The sequence below is a fragment of the Chiroxiphia lanceolata genome, chromosome 2 (assembly GCF_009829145.1).
Source record: "Chiroxiphia lanceolata isolate bChiLan1 chromosome 2, bChiLan1.pri, whole genome shotgun sequence".
Taxonomy (NCBI): domain Eukaryota; kingdom Metazoa; phylum Chordata; class Aves; order Passeriformes; family Pipridae; genus Chiroxiphia; species Chiroxiphia lanceolata.
The window spans coordinates 52883593-52900256 of record NC_045638.1 but is presented as its reverse complement, the minus strand read 5'-3'; the positions used below and the strand labels follow the sequence as shown (position 1 = coordinate 52900256).

Sequence of the window (16664 nt, the reverse complement as noted above, 5' to 3'; positions counted from 1 at the left end):
CTTAAGGACTATGTTCATATCTTTTTTTTTAGGAGTCAAAACTGCAGGCTAATAAAGACCATTTAAAATAAAAGGGACCATTACTCCTCAGTTTTATATGAGCTTACATGCTTTCATTGTGCAAAGTGTGTTATTAATTTAACATGCCAGATTCATAGGTTTCTGCAATATCAGGTTTGATGTATTCATTATCGGCACTCAGTACATTAATTCACGCTGAAGTCCGGTAAATCAAAATTATACCATCTGGCTTCCTGTTCTTAATGATGAATTTGATGTAGGGGTGATTAAGATTGTTAGGCTTTTGAATTTTAATGTAAAAATTAGGGGATTAAAAAGGCATTTAGAAATGACCAATAGTTAGAATAAACTTACTGACAGGATCTAATTTGTGTACTTGCTAGTAAAGCTCCATTTTAATTAGCAGCCCCAGTCTTTCAGCACAAGCTCAAAGAGACAGAAGTTTAGTGATTAAGAAGATGAAGCTGTTAAATTGATAAATTGACCTTGAAATACTTGTAACTGTGGGGGATGGCCTAGTAGTTGTATGGTTGGTATGTTGTGCTACCACATAGGGGAAAGAGTTTCACAATTGACCCTGGTAATTCTCTCTTTTTAGATGATTGACCAGCTGGGGATGGGACAAATCACAGAGGTGACCCCCTCAAAGTCTAAATTCAATAGCTCAGTTCACAAGCAAATAAATTCCATTATTATTCAGCACTTGCTGGCAGATAGCCTGAAATACCACCTCAGTTCTTCAATATCTTACTCACTACCTTTGCCAGAGAGAGGTGCTAAAACAAGGTAAAAACGATAATGGGGTTGAAACAACATCATAAGTTGAATGATGACCTGTCAACTTCCATTGAGAGTAAAACAGTCAGGGACAAATTTGGCTCTCACTTGTCAAATGTTCTTGACAGTGGCCAAGCAGTCAAATCTTTGACAAGACAATTCCATTGTACCTATGATATTTTATTAATCTAAAACAAAGGCATTGCATATTGTTGCATGGAAATTGCTAGAAATCTTTAACAGGACAGATAAAATATGTAAGAGCTCTAGCATGCAAGGGGAAGAGAGTGCTGCTTAGGGTGGTTGAGCTTGTTAGAACAGCATGCCATCATGTGGAATCATATTAGGGCCAACAAGCTGCAACTCAAATTCATATACATAGTATGACTGAAATAATAAAAAAAAAGCGCTATGTTCCCATGTTTTGGCAAAGTTCCAGTTATTTGTAGCTTCTCAGAGAAATGTGATAATATGTTAAATCTCACCTTCCCTTTAAAAATCCTAAAGGTAGTCACTCATATTGGTACACTGTGGCAGGTATAACTTACAAGAGAAAACGAGTACATTTGTACATATCAACAGTTTGAAGGATTCTTATTCCTTGGCAAGTCAGGGAATATTTTAAGTCTTATATTTCAGAGGAAATCGAATCTTGACTAACCACTGCAATTTATGTCATTTTAAATAAGATATATTTGAATAAGTATATTTTTCATGCCCTAAAAAGACTGATGTCTTCTTTTATAAGCTCATCCTGTGACACACTTGAGTAGGTAGGTATATTGATTTTTTTTCTTTTTCTGATGGCAATGAAGTGTAAATGGAAAATATCAGACTTGGCAATCACTTAAACCATGTGAAAATTTCAGAGTGAAGGCTATTAGAGTCACTTTGTGATCTCCCTAGATGACCAAGGAAAAAAACATTTCTACATTTCTTCAGATCCTTTGTGTGACAGCTAAGGAGAATAACATTTTTTCTAATATGCCAGTTTTACTCTCTAGTTGAGAATAACCTCAGTGCTTTCTTATGTCACTAGCTGAGAGAAGATGAAAGACCCAGCCTTGTGTAAATGGCTTTGTCTAACCATCAGTCTTTAGCTCTGCATGGCAGCTGTACTATTGACATTAGCTTGTGCACTGGGTGAAATTGAAGTGAGTTAAATGTGACCTTGGCTTAGTTGTTGAAGTAGAAATGAACTCTACTGGGAGTGAAAAAAAATAAGACCAGTTTCTCAAACTTCATTTTTTCTTTAATGAGTTTAACAGCACTCTTAGGATTTGGTACATTTTATAAAAAAGCTTTTATTTCCTTTTCTGTTATACAGTGAGTAATCACCATTAGTAAGGTTAGCTTGCCCTTTTAGTATAAAATCCTGATTTTAGGTGTTTATATCCCAATTACTATAAAAAGCAGAACTCCCTCTCTCAAAAAAAAAAATCCACTGTCTTTTCTCTATGTTATCTGCTGTACCATTTCACAAAAACCTGTTACCACACTTATTAATTATAGTTAAAGCATTAAAAAAACTGCCAAATGTTCAGTGCTTCTAATGACTTTACGTTTTCTTTAGGTTACGTTGAAGTTAACTGAACTACTTACTGGTAAATCATATGCTCATGTGAGAAACATGCAGATAAGTGAGGATAGTTTGGACCCAACCCAAGATTTTCATGTTGTTAATATCCTGCTGTGTTTATATCCTTCTGTGTGTACATGACAACATAAGATATCTGAAGATGGGCACAAGAATCAGGAACAACCAGCCACATTCTCACCCAGGTGTTCAGCTCATTGCGTATAAGGGTTCAACTGTGGATCATAGAATCATAGAACAGTTTGGGTTGGAAGGGATCATCTAGTTTCAGCTCCCTCTATCATGGGCGGGGATGCCACTCACTAGATCATGTTGCTCTGGGCCCCATCCAGCCAGGCCTTTAACATCTTCTGGGATGGGGCATCCACAGATTCCTTGGGCAACCTGTTCCAGTCTCTCACCACCCCGGTATTAGAGAATTTTCTATTAATATTGAAACTAAATCTTTCTTCTTTTAGCTTAAAAATGTTCCCCCTTGCCTGATTGCTATCTGCCCATGCAAAAAGTGAATCTCCCTTTTTTATAAGCCCCCTTTAAGTGCTGGAAAACAATGAGATCCCCCCCAGAACCTTCTCTTCTCCATACTGAGCAGCCCCAGCTCTCCCAGCCTGTCTTTGTAGGAGAGGTGGTCAAGTACTCTCATTATCTTTGTGACCCTCCTCTATACCCACACTAACAGGTCCACATCTTTCTTATGCTGAGGACCCCAGAGCTGTAGTCCAGATGGGGTCTCATGAGGGCAGAGTAGAGGGGGAGAAACACTGCTGAAGTCTCCAAACACACATTGCCATCTTTTCATCCACCTTCTCCTCAGGGTTGCTGTCAATGACTTCTTACAGTCTGTACTTGTGTCTGGGATTACCACAGCAGCACTTTGCACCTGGACTTGTTGAACCTCATGAAGTTCTCATGGGCTCACTTCTCAGGTCCCTCTGGATGGCACCCCTTCTTTCTGTTGTGTCAACTGCGCTGCTCAGGTCTGTGTCATTTGCAAACTTGCTGAGGGTGCACACAAAGTCATTGTCTATGTCATTGATAAAGATTTTAAAGAGCACCAGTCCCAGGACAGAGCCCTGACAGTCACCATTTGTTCGCTGTCCTCCATCTAGACATAGAGCCATTGACCATATCTCTCTGTCTGCACCCATACAGCTAATTCCTTATCCACCAAATAGTCCACCCTTCAAACACAGGTGTCCAATTTGATGTTAAGGATGTTGTGTGGGACTGTGTCAAATGTCTTACAGAAATCTAGGTAGATGACATTGATCGGTCTTCCCTTTTTGACTGTTGTAGTCACTCCATCATAGAAGGCAGCATGTTGGTCAGGCACAATTTGCCCTTAGTGAAGCCATGTTGGTGGTCTCAGATCACTTCCTTGTCTTATATGTGCCCTAACATTGCTTCTGCAAGGTTATGGTCCATGGTCTTCTCAGGAACAGAGGTGAGGCTCATGGCCCTGTAATTCCCTAGATCTTCCTTTATCCTACTTTCAAAAATAGAAGGGAAGTTTCCCTTTTTCCAGTCTGCACCTAATCACCATGACTTTACAAATAGGATAGAGTGTGACTTTTCAATCACATCAACCAGTTCCCTCAGGACCCTGCGATACATGTCATCAGGACCCAGAGACTTGTGCCTTTTCACTTCCACCAGATGGTCTCAAACTGCTCTTTGCTTACTTCTTTCCCTCATCCCCAATCTGGAGGTTCAGGGACTTGAGAGATGTGGGAAGCCTGACTGCCAGCGAAGACTCAGGGGAAGGACTTGCTGAGTATCTCAGATTTCTCAATATCCGTTGTCACTGAAGCTGTGCTGGGCTATGTATATCAGATGCTCCCACCAGCCCACAAGATAATCTCAGTGAAATCAAACAAAAGTGTAAACCTCACATTCACTGTTGAGGTAATAAAGCAGATATATAGAAAAGGATTTCAGAGGAAGCTACATAGTTGGGAAACAGAAGACGAGCTGTTCTGAGGCTCTGTGGACTCAGAAACATTACAGGAGAAAGAAGGCCAGAAACTTTCAGAGAAAGAATCAGTCGCAGAGAGAGAAATCTTTCCCTACCTTCCTGACCGCTGCTGAGAGATCTCAGTTCTACTTCTCAGACTGAAGGCAGAATGCTCTGATCTTAGAAAATCTAGTCTTTGGTGCAGCAGTCCCAAAACTGAGCATACCTCTTGATAAAGAACAACATGACAGGAGACCTACAACAAAAATACAGTGATAACATTTTGGGTGGATTAGGCAGGAGGTTGACTGCAGCTGTTTATCCAAAGACTATCCGTTTGTTCTGGGCATTTTGACAAGCATTTTTTTTCCCAGAAGGTGAACTTCAGTGAATTTACATTCACAGAATTGAACAATATACTATCATAAACTACCTGAGGTATTGGTCAAAGTAATCAGAATGATAACTAAAAACAAGTGAAAGCTATTTTGTTTTGGGCAGCTTTATTTTTTTTTAATGTAGATATTTGAAGAAGCCTGTTAATTTCAATTAAATCTCTCCAAGGAAAGAACTGAGTCCTTATCAAAATTTTCTTATTTGATATTTTTAACCCTTTAGTTTTGAGGTTTATGCCCAATAAAACACTATTTTGCTGGTCATATTTTTACATCAGTCAAATAATTCCCACTCAATTTCATTTCCCGAGCCTTCTTATGTGGCTCTAATTTCAGTTTCTTACAATTTACTGCTTATAAGCAATGGGTCAAAGGTGATATATTCCCTACATCTAGATTTTCTGTATTGTTGTTTGAAAATTGAAAATCTTTCTTTTCATCTTCAGTGTCTTTCTCTTATATTTTTCTGTATTATGTCATAACCATATATCTGTCCTTGGTCTTAGCCTTTCCAACTGCTCTTTATTTTAGTGTCCGTCTTATTCATTTTGACTTATTTTCAAGTTTTGTGCAGTCATCAAGTTTCAACCTGTTACTGCACATTCTGTGTTTCAGGTTACTTTTATATAGGGTGAATAAAATATGTCTTATTAGTGTTACTTTGGCCTTATACTTGTCTGATATTTCCCTCATTCACAACTGTTACAACTTATAACTACCCTTTATAACATATATGTCAATACTTGGGACATTAATGTAACATACTGTCAGTACCATAGATCACCAGGCCTGCAGCAACTTCTCTTGAGTTCTCTGAAAAACCTTTGCTAGGAACTCAAGAGAGAATTTGTCTGTAGTTTTTGCCTAATCCATTTGAATTTCTTTAAACCTTTTTTTGCAAACTAAGCAAAGTATCTCAATTCTGTAGTTGTCATAGTTTCTTTTTGTTGAATTTAATTAAGTTCATAAATCTTCTGGATTAGAGGATTATATCACAGGAAAATCCTTTGATAAAATCAGGAATGAGTGGAAACTTCGTATTGTCAGGGTTTTAGAAATCATATGCGGGGTCAGATTTATGTTTTTAAAGAAAGGCTGTCAAGCAAGGAGAGTTGTGGACTGGAAATTGCAGCCATTTCAAGCATCCTATAGGTGAGCGGTGCAGGACTAAGACATTCTGGACTGCAGAGAAAATGCCTGGTAATGTCAGATTCAGCCTTAGAAAAGCAGATGGCCAGAAGCAGTGACACAGATAAGTCCCTGGAATACCAAAAGCATCTCCAGCACACAGAACAGAGAATATATGGCTATGTGTATTAGTGAGCATTTTCTCAGTATTACCAAAAGAGTGTACATTTCCATAACCCACCAAAGGACGTGGCAAATGAACCAATTCATGACAGAATAGAATTACAGAACAACTCAGGTTTTAAGGGATATTGAAAGATCATCTGGTCCAACCTTTCATGGGAAAGGGAGCCTAGATGAGATTACTTAGCATCCTGCCTAATTGCACTTCCAGAAGTGAGGACTTCACTCATTGTTCTCATCATAAAAAATTTCTTTCTTGTATCAAGATGAAACCTCTTCTAAGGAAACTTGAAGTTGTTGCTTCTTGTATTCTCTGTGTCGTTCTTTGTGAAGACAGAGCCTCCATTTTCTTTGTAGCTGCCCTTTAAGTACTAGAATACCGTGAAAATGTCACCCTGCATCTTCTATTCACCAAGAAGAAAAGATTGAACTCCTTCAGTCTTTTCTCATAAGACAGGTTCCCCAGCTTTTTGATCATCTTTGTGGTCTTTATTTGACTTCTTTTCAGTACACCTCTCTACCTCTTTCTTGAACTGTGGGGAACCCAGTCCTACCAGGGTCACAAAATCTCAAACAAATGGTAGTACTTCAGAGAGGGGAAGGAGTAAAGCTTACATTTTGTTCTCATTCCTTTTTTTTTGTTTGTTTGGTTTGGTGTTTGGGGTTTTTTTTGTTCTATATTTTTAGGTTCAGTTTCATTGTTAATTCTCTTTGACATGTTACAGATTTTTTTTCTCTCAAAGTACATGATCCAATGCTTTCAATGTCTTCATATTGTTAGAATTATATAGCAAAGTCTCCAATGTTTACGTACATTGATAATGATCAGCTGTTATAGAGCTCATTAACAGGGGAAAAGCACCAAACTTAGGAAACACAGAACTTAAAGGTATTATTAGATAAATAATCATTCATATGGTTTTAAGATAGAAATGGACTTCTGAGTAATTCTGAAATTCATGCTCATGGCCTTGTAGAGCTTTAGAAAATCCATGTAATTAATTGGTATCTTTACCTTTCAAAGTATTTGGTTCACCTTTCATCTTACAAGTCAAGCTTTCTAGATTTTAGCTAGATCACTTCTTAAATATGTGCTACTTTGCCCTTTTCAGTTCCAAAGAGATTATAAATAAACTTCCTAAAGGTTTCCCTATCTCTTCTGGGACGCTTCATCAAATGTGTACCTTCTGGTCCTTTAGTTTTGTCAGTCTTTAAATGTTCTAATTTCTAGGTCACCTCTTCTGGCACGATCTTGAGTTTCTTCAGTATGCTTTCCACCTCTGCTGTTAAATTTATGTCTGTTTCTGGCATCTGTTCCCAATCCTCCTCTGTGAACACTGAGGCTCAGAATTCATTAAAATTTTTAGCAATGCTTACCTAGGCTGTCAATAAATTACTTTCATTATCTTTTTGAGGCCTTACTGTTTCTTTCACTGATGTCTTGCTCCTATTAGTCAATTTATCCTAACTTTATCCTGTTTTCTCCTTTCTTTTACAACAACATAACTCAGAAGTCACTCTGCTAAAAATTAGTGTAGGAACTGTGCAAGAAAGCAAATCAACCAACCTTTTAACTTCTTTTGTTTAGTCTTACTCCTCTTTTTCTTCCATGTTGTTGCCTACTTTGTGTTCATTTTGAAATTTTCCGTGGCTACTGACCTACTGTAAAGAGGTGAATTTCCTTTAGGCAGATCCCTTTTCTAATACTACCCAAAGATGTTATGCCTTCCAAAGACATAGTAGCTTGGATTCTAATATACTCTGTGCTTAGTCAATTATTTTAATTCATGCAAATTAAATGTAAAGCCATAGAAAAAGCTATTGAAACACTCACCTTGCCTGAATATCAAGATTTATCAGACACAGATAAAGTTCATTTTATCAATGAAGCTGTTCTAGGCTGGTATCCATTTTCTTCCTCCCATTGTTTGTTGAGATTTTTGAGGGAAAATACCTAAATGAAAAATCAATTCAAAAATTTGCAGTGTTGTGAGTGGAACCTTAGGGTCTGCTGAAAATTGAATGCAGACATTACCAGCTAACAACAACTGCAAATCAACTTAACTATGGTTTACTTATACAAGAGTTTTGCATGATGTGAACTAAATGCTAAAGATAGCAATAATGTCTGAGTAATATCAATAAAATCGTACAGGTTTGTGCATGGATGCTTTTATGCCTCTTTTAAGATTCTGTAGATCAATTAAGATTGAATCAATGTAAGTATATAACTCTTTTTAAATTTTTTAAACAGTACCTAAAAGGATATGGACATTTGTACCTTCATTTTGAGATCAGCTATAACTCTAGATGCAGGTGTACACCACAGTCATTAACCTGTTTGAGACCCTGATAAATTCAGAGCTCTAACAATCAATATTACTATTGATGTCATCTTTGCTATACTTCTTGAATTTGCATACACACATCTTAGAAAAACCCATGAGTGCCTCATTACTTTCAAAAATTTTCATATTTACCTGGTTTTATCTCTTTAAGTATTGTGAATTTTTCTTTCCTTTCCACACCCCCCCTACCCCCAGGCATTTTGTTGTCTGTTTTGTTATTTGATATTATTGTCACCTTGTCCACCCATCTGCTTCTTCAAGCTATTTCTTTCTTCATTTTTGACAGTGCCTGTATAATGTTTCTCACACATCTGGTTTCTCTCCTATATACTGGCTTAAGCCCTCCCTCATGTTTCTGTGTATCCTCTTAGCATCTGGTAGATCACTGCCTCTTTGAGGAGCTGCCTATTCAGAAAGCAGCTTTCTTCTGTGGTGTTGTGAAACTCCAGGTAGGTTGGGGTGAAGCTACAGTGGAAAATAATTATTATTCAGTGTCTGATGCAAAAATTCAGTACACAATGAAAGAATCTATTGTTATGCATATACTCTTGGGAACAGTGTGAGGGTTTCTTGAAGAAACCTTTGGTTTAAACATTTCAGTTAAAATCTCATTCTTAATGTTACATCAGTATAATTTTGGATTTAATAAAAAATGCTTTGAGAGCTTTGAGAGTACCATTTTTATAATAATTATCCTATTTATTTTTCATGGTACTCCTAGAATGCTTTTACTTACATGTTTTCAGAACCTCTACCACTTAGGACTAGTTAATAAAGACATAATACCACACAGTCTTGTCCAGACCAATACATCTGCCCTGTGGGTATTTTCCCTCAGTACTTTTTCCTCCACGAAGAGACATACCTACCTATTCCTTGAACTCGCGGATGCTCCTTCCTCTTTCCCCATCACTGTCCCATACACAACCATTCTCTTACTGTGCTACCAGTTTAATGCAATTCTTCTTATTGGTGAAGCACTGGTGTAATACCATATTGATTCACATTTAATAATAATATACATTACAGCTTCATATTTATGCTTGGTTTCAAGATTTTTCTTATGTCTTACAAGAAAAGACTTGCCACATAGTACAGAAGTGCACCCTGCACAAACACCAAGTGGAAGAGCTTTGCAGAGTAGCATTTGGAGGAAGGGAGTCCGACAATCTTTCATCCATGCTACAGACTTTCTTTTCCCCTACTCTATGCTCCAGAAACTATACAGAGTTTGTATCTCAGTTTGCTTGTAAACATATTGCTTGCTTCATGGCTTTGGTGGCTCAGCTTTGCTTTGACTCAGACCCACTTCTTCTTCCTCATTCCTTGCTCCCAGGAAGAACTCTGATGCCTATCATTTCTCCGTGATGCACAGGGGGAGCTGGAAGCAGCCTCTGTTAGTCATTGTTTGCCAGACATTAAAATCACTGACAGCTTAGAGGACTTTTTAATCTTTGCTAAAAAAACTGTTTATCTCTCATCATAAGTGCTACCTTGGTCCAATAATGCAGGCACAACAGATCTAAATTCAATCAGTGTGACCATCCTTGACAGATCTACACACCTTCAGCTCTCTGAGGAGTAAGCACAAAAACTGATTCATTCAATGTTTGGTTTCCCTTTTGTAATCATGCGCACCATCCAGTCTGGGAGATCTAGAGGACTAATCTTCAAATTTGTTCTTATTTTATATATTTAATCCACCTTTTTCTTCTTTAATAGGATGAAACATCTATATTCAGATATCTTTTTGTGTTCTGCTATTATGCCAGTGTTTTGTCCATTACCCTATTATTCTTGTCATTCGATGACCGTAGCTAAGAAATTTATCTCTGGTATAGAATCTTGTCAGCTGCCTTTTTAAAATCTAAGTATAGTACATGCACTGAATTTCTCTTATCTGCCATGGCAGTAATGTCTAAAAAAAATTCCGTGAGTTCAGTGTGACCTCTCTAGCCCAAGTCCACTTTATTATCGCTGTTTCAAGGAGTCTTTCATTAAAAAACAAAGGGTGGTTTTGAATATTTTGATTATTTAAATTCTAATTTCTTAGGTTGCTTCTTTTTTCTGTTTAGTAATTAATAGTTTTAGAACTCTTTACTTCTATCTCTAAGAATTAGAAAACTTTTTGCAAATTTCTTTGGAAAAAGTGATTTCACTGAGATCACAATGACAAATTTATTTGGACAGAGTATCTAAAAATATTTCAGTAGTGTTATGTAAATAGTAAATGTTGCTGGAAATAATTTGATGCAAACCTAGCAAGAATCTTCATATCTGGATCACTATTCCTGCTCAGGTTAGTGCCTCTATGTCAGGAAAACTGTGAAGTAACACCAGGAATTTTCTTGCTCCCCTATGTTTCTAAGCTACTCCCCATGGAAAGAAGTTACAGGAAATATGTTGTGTTAGCAGTGCCCTTATTTGTAAAAATGGAAATGCTTTGGCAGTAGATAGGGTATGTCCCAAAACTGGCAAATTCTCTTTGTCCAATTTTGATAAATTAACATCTTCATTGTTTTATCTTTGGTGCTTATATGTTTTATATAGGCCTTTAGAGGCTGTAGAGTTCCACAGAGGACTCACAGTTTTGACTGTTAATGACAAAAATGTGCAGTCCACTGATGTGGTACACTTGATCTGCTATGGATGCTTATAAAATCTCAGCTATATTTATTCCATTACTACTCATTTATGATCAGCTAAATGCTATTGGAGGCAATGGAGTTACATAGGAGTAAGTCTGACACAAGTGAAAAGAATCAGACCCATCATCATCTATTCTACTGAATATTCTATTGAACTATTGTAAATGACATCCAGAGCTGAACCAAAGATAACCACATTTTAGAGTGATATAATATTATTATGCTTCTGAGTGGGGCACACTCCTTATGCCCAAATGCCAGAACTATTACTGAGAAAGGCTTCTTGATGTGGAAGGAAAAATGAGGTGATAGGAGGGAGCAAGGAGAACAATATAACACAATTGTAAGAAGAGACAGAAGAGCATACTGTGTTAAAATTGGAGCCAAGAGGTGTCATGATGAAGAGAAGAGAAACAGGAATAATTTGCATTTTGTGCAGCACCTTTTAGTTAAGAATATCAACACACTTTGCAGCTTAGCTTAGCTTTATCTGTTGCTATAAATAAGTACTAGTAACCCATCTTATGAGTAGCATTTGGAAGACTGTAAGTTGCTTCCCTGAACAGCAAGTCCACAAGAAGCTTGTGGACTGACTCCTAACACATTGGTCTGACTCCTAACACGTAGCCAATAAAACATGCTCCTTTGAAGGACATGGAAACATAAAGTAAAAAAAAAAAAATGGAAGAAACAAAATGATGTGATGAACCAGGAATACAACCTTCACCCTAAACTTTCATGAAAGCCTGTGTTTGTTCCATCTCTGTTGCTTTTACAGCACAGACATAACTCCCAGCACTACTAGGATTTGACTTCTAAGGTTTACTTTGATATTTCATTCTGGAATGCAATGACAGGAAGAAGAAGGAAGACAACTAATTCTAACCTACATTCTTATTTTTCTAGCACAGTTACTATCCATGAGCAAATCATTTAATCTTAGCAGTCAGGTCCTTGAATTCTAACTCAAAGTAATGGCTATCAACATGACTGCTGAGGAGTACGTACATCATATAGACCTCCAGAAAAGTATTTATGTCCACTGGGAATCTCATTTGTGTTCACTGGGAATCCAGAGTCAGAACTTGCCTCAGAAAATCAGTGTCAGTGTCCTTTGTTTCAAAGAATTTTGGACAAGGCACCCTTTTAGTTCTAGATGCTACTGATGGCAAGTGCAACTTCATCTTAAAGTTTAGTGACTAGAAGAGTCCTAACTCACTCACTGCTTCAGTTTGAGGAGGTTCAGAGTAATGATGTCAGGATTGTCATTTTGCCTTGTAGGCAATGATGAAAAATACGTTCCTCTGACCTTCTCCCTAAAAGATTTCTTTCTTAGTTAGAGAACTGTCAAGTGAGTAGTTCATCTGCTGGCCTAAGTAGTAGATTGAAGCCTGACTGGACAAAAAAAAAGAACAGGAAGTTGTAGGAGTGACAAAATGTCCAAGGTGGGTTTGCTACTTACAGAAACATTTGTTTAATCATTGGCCAAAACACCTTCTCCTTCCATCTCCACTAATTCTTTTCCCTGTCCTATGACTCATTCACAAGTTTTTTGCATTCATAGCCAAATGAAATGCTGAGTGTGCTGACTTTGAGAGGAAAGAAATCCTGACTGGGACTGGTAACAGGCATCTGTGAATGGGTGTAGGAGTATGAGCCTGTTACACAAAGACAAAAGGGTAACTTGATTAACATTTAATAAGCTCAGCTCAAAGTTGTATCACCAGCTTTCCCAGAAAGAGCCCTAACCAGGAGGTCTGAGACTACTGTTCTCTGCCTTCCAGTTCTATGCTTCTTTGGTGTTGTAAACGGTTCAGTATCTGAAATAGAGAGATGAACACAAAAAAAAGAAAAAGGGGAAAAAAAAGCATGTTTGTGAATATTGACATTAATGGCAATGTGCCATTTATACATTAAGTAACTCATGATTATAAGTGTCTGCAGTGTCAGTGTCAGAACAATGATCTAATCAATGCACTTCCTTAAAATATGTGCATATGGAGGATTTCTTGATTCCTTCTGAACCAGCAAATCTCAGGGCCTTGCTGCTCTTGTGTTTAAGTGGTTCATAATTTTGTTGTAAGCTAACATCATTTTCCATATTGGTGGGAAAGCTCTGTTCCATGGGTTACAGTGTATTTTGGACTCACATATGGTCGGTTCCTGGTGTCTTTTTCTGACTCTGTGCACAGCAAAGCATTCACTGAAAGGTCTAAAATCTACTTTAGATCCACATTTAAGTATGGAGGGAACAGTATTATATTGGGGGCAAGACTGACAAATGCATTTTTGTGTTTTTGTGCGGGTAGAGTATTTCGGACAACACAGAACTCTGACTCAAAAAATGCTGGTAAAGTATTGTGGAATGAAACTTAAAAGAAGAACAAGAGAATATGAAATTCGGCAGTATCAGCATCTGGATGCTTTTGTGTGCAGTTCAAGGCATCCATCTCTTTAATATGATACACCTCAAACTGGACATAGATCTCATATCTATCTACAAGGCTTTTTATAGGAAAAAACAGTAGAATCTGTAGCAGACAGATTAATACAATATCTTGAAAAACATGCTGCCATAACAACAGAGAATAGAAAACAGCACTTAGTTCTGCCGTGATGTACAGATAAAAGAAAGGTTACGAGTTGTCAATGTGGACTCCTAAATTTTCCTTCCAAAAATAAAACCGAATGATAAGAATTTGAATCTGAACCATTTACATAAAAGTAAATATATCGACTTGGTGGAATTATTCTGAATGCAACTGAGATTGAATCTGACTTAATGTTCTCTTCCTATGATCAGATCTAATTTAACTGTAGGAGCTACATGGGACTTTAACATGATCAGAAATTAAACAGTGCAGTAAACTTTAATAGTGAAAGAGTAGAGCAACCTGACTAGCATTTCTTTCTTTGTTGCTCTAGCTTTGATGTGTATTATAGAAACAACAATCTTGAGCCTTAGTTCCAGTGAGGATAGTATGTATGAAATCTGACTTGCCACATCTTACAGAAAATTTTCTGCATGGTGACCTTTTGCCAAAACAAATTGTATGAAGTTGCTAACGTTTGCAGGTAGTTGGCAGTTTGCTGTCCAAAGCAAATATAAGAAACTCAATGTGCAGTGACAGTTATGAAAACTGTTGTGTCTAAACAAACTTATCAGAACACAGTTCATAAGACAACTGCTTTATAAATTGTTTGTTTAAAGAGTGAGCTTATGGGAAGAAATATTGCATAACTCAGTCTTAAAAACTGAAGAATCTGCTTAAATATGATAATATGGTTCTTCTAAATACATCTTCAATAAATCATATATTCATACATATTTTAATACACATGTATAAACTTATGCCTTATGCAACATTATCTTTTCTGGTTGGGATGATAACATGGACAAAATCACATCTCTAATTCAGGTGAAGTACCATTTCACATTAACAAGGACAAGATTTTTTGAAATTTTTGATGGGTTTTAGTGCTTTTGAGTAGAACTAGTATTTTAATTAAGAAGAATGATGTATTGTACTGGCAGAAGTCCCAGTAAGATCTAAGTGACTTATAGACCATTTACTAGTATAACAAGTGAAGATCTCCCCAATATCCCATTTATTTTCAGTAAAAAGCTTACAATGGGTTCTCAATATTTTACTTTTCCCAAAAGACCATCCTTAATTTTTCACAGAGAAGCAACAAGGTATAGCAATTGGGTATAAATCAGTATTTCCCACTATATTCAGAACTCCAAATGCAGGCGCTCAGTCTTAGTGTGTCATCCAGACTCCATTTACAATTTTAAACTTCTTTCAGCTTGTGGATCTCACAGATTTTCCCAAAGCAGTATGAATCCTCCTGTCAGCAATTCTGCTGCCAATAGTCTTGGGTTTTTTATTTGCCTTTCCAAGATCAAAAGTTGAGAGCTACCTATCTCTTCATTAGTCTGTGAAGGGATAGACACTACTAGAGGATAATTCATCCAATCTGTTTTAGACACCCATCTTAGGCTGGAATGAATCACTCTTCAAAGACACCTCTCATTTTCACTGTAACTATAGGTGAGGTTACTAACAAATTAAAGTGGAGAAGAATCTTACCAGCAGCATCAAAACCACTAAAGGAAGCCAGATGATTTTTTTTACGCACCTGGTGGTTTAAGTTGCTAAATTTACACATGAGTTAGTCTCATCTGACATTATTCATTGTTAATTACAGTTTAAATTACAGTAAAATGTGATCATAACCATATGAGCAGGTATGCTTATAGTAAACAACACAAATAATATCACTTTTAAATATTTTTTGATGAATGTAATAGGACAATTTTTACTATGATAGCTTAAAATGTTACTCTTTCTGGAAAATTCAAGAGCTTGTAAAAGTAAGTAATTATGTAAAGTAACAACGCCACCCTGCAACATCCGTGTTTCCCAGAAAGCCACTGAGTAAATGTGATAATTCTTGCAACTAAGCACTTTGTATAAATGTAAATTAAAAGACTGAGCCCTATAGTCTTACCTTTTATATTTCAAAATCTATACTCAAAAAATATGGTCTCTTAATAAACACAGAAAAATGGGAAATCTCCCCTGTACTTTCAATATTTGTTGGCAAATAGAGCTTCCATTTTTTAAATTTCAGTTTAAAGACCACCAAATATCCAAATTTTCCAAATATCATATGAATGAGAAATTCTGATAGAAATATTGGTGCACAGACATTAAAACATGCTGTTTCCAAAAATATGTACCTTACAGACTTTGCACCTGCATCCATTGATCTCAAAGGCATGGAGCATACAATTCACAGACTGGAATATCTATGCTTCCTCAGAGTCACAGACTGAAGGGAATATTTATATTGCAAAATAAAAGATGAGAAGGAATATAGTTTGAACATTATATCACCATATACGCATCATTCAATTTAACTTCTAGCTCATACCCTGCCACGGCTCTGCACAGCTTCACTATCTCTTGCAGATGAAGCATAGGCCCTGTCTGAAGACAAGACAACAGTGGCTGTTCCTGAAAGGCAGAATGGGCAAATCTGGGCCAGGACCAGATTCTTCCATTTTATGTAGTCCTCTAACACCATCCCAACTGGCCTTACCACTTGAAAGATGAGACATGACCTCATTTCAAACACTTTTCTTTTAGTTAAAATACTGCTACAGAGAGTCATAATGAAGATTTAACATAATTTTGGATACTTTCTGCTGAGACACACCCATACATCAGTGCTATATAGTACAGGTACACCAGTCTGTCTGGGAGGAACTAGCAGAGGGGATGTCACGCAATCTGCAAGACTTGTCAAAGGATCCCTCCAGGCCTTTCTTCTTCAGAATTATAGATGCATATCCCATTGTCCCTCCCGGGGTTTGACTGCTCTGTGGTAGAGAAAGGCCAGGAGTTCTGAGGATCCCCATCCCACTGGGAAAGCTGTCAAGCTATCCAGAAAAATTTTTCAAATAAAATTTAATAATAGTTTAACCCACTGAGAAACCAGGAAACCAGGGACTGCAGTTTTAGGAATACTTCTTTAAATACCACATGTTAGATATCTACACCGGAAGTAACAGCTTGTGGGATGAACCACCATTTTTCATTTGGG

At 37.1% G+C, this 16664-nt stretch overlaps 1 long non-coding RNA gene across 4 annotated transcripts in view; it reads right to left on the bottom strand.

Moving 5' to 3' along the window:
- LOC116783489 overlaps nucleotides 1-13144 on the bottom strand; it is a 39104-nt gene extending 25960 nt beyond the window's left edge. For 3 of the 4 annotated variants that reach the window (XR_004355712.1, XR_004355711.1, XR_004355710.1), the window contains exons 1-3: nucleotides 8639-9498; nucleotides 7890-8009; nucleotides 4466-4605 (exon numbers count right to left, since the gene is read on the bottom strand). This is a non-coding gene — a long non-coding RNA (uncharacterized LOC116783489). Of the gene's footprint in view, nucleotides 1-4465; nucleotides 4606-7889; nucleotides 8010-8638; nucleotides 9499-12775 lie in introns of those variants that run through there. The other variant, XR_004355713.1, reaches the window with a different exon arrangement.
- Between the last annotated feature and the right edge of the window lie 3520 nt (nucleotides 13145-16664).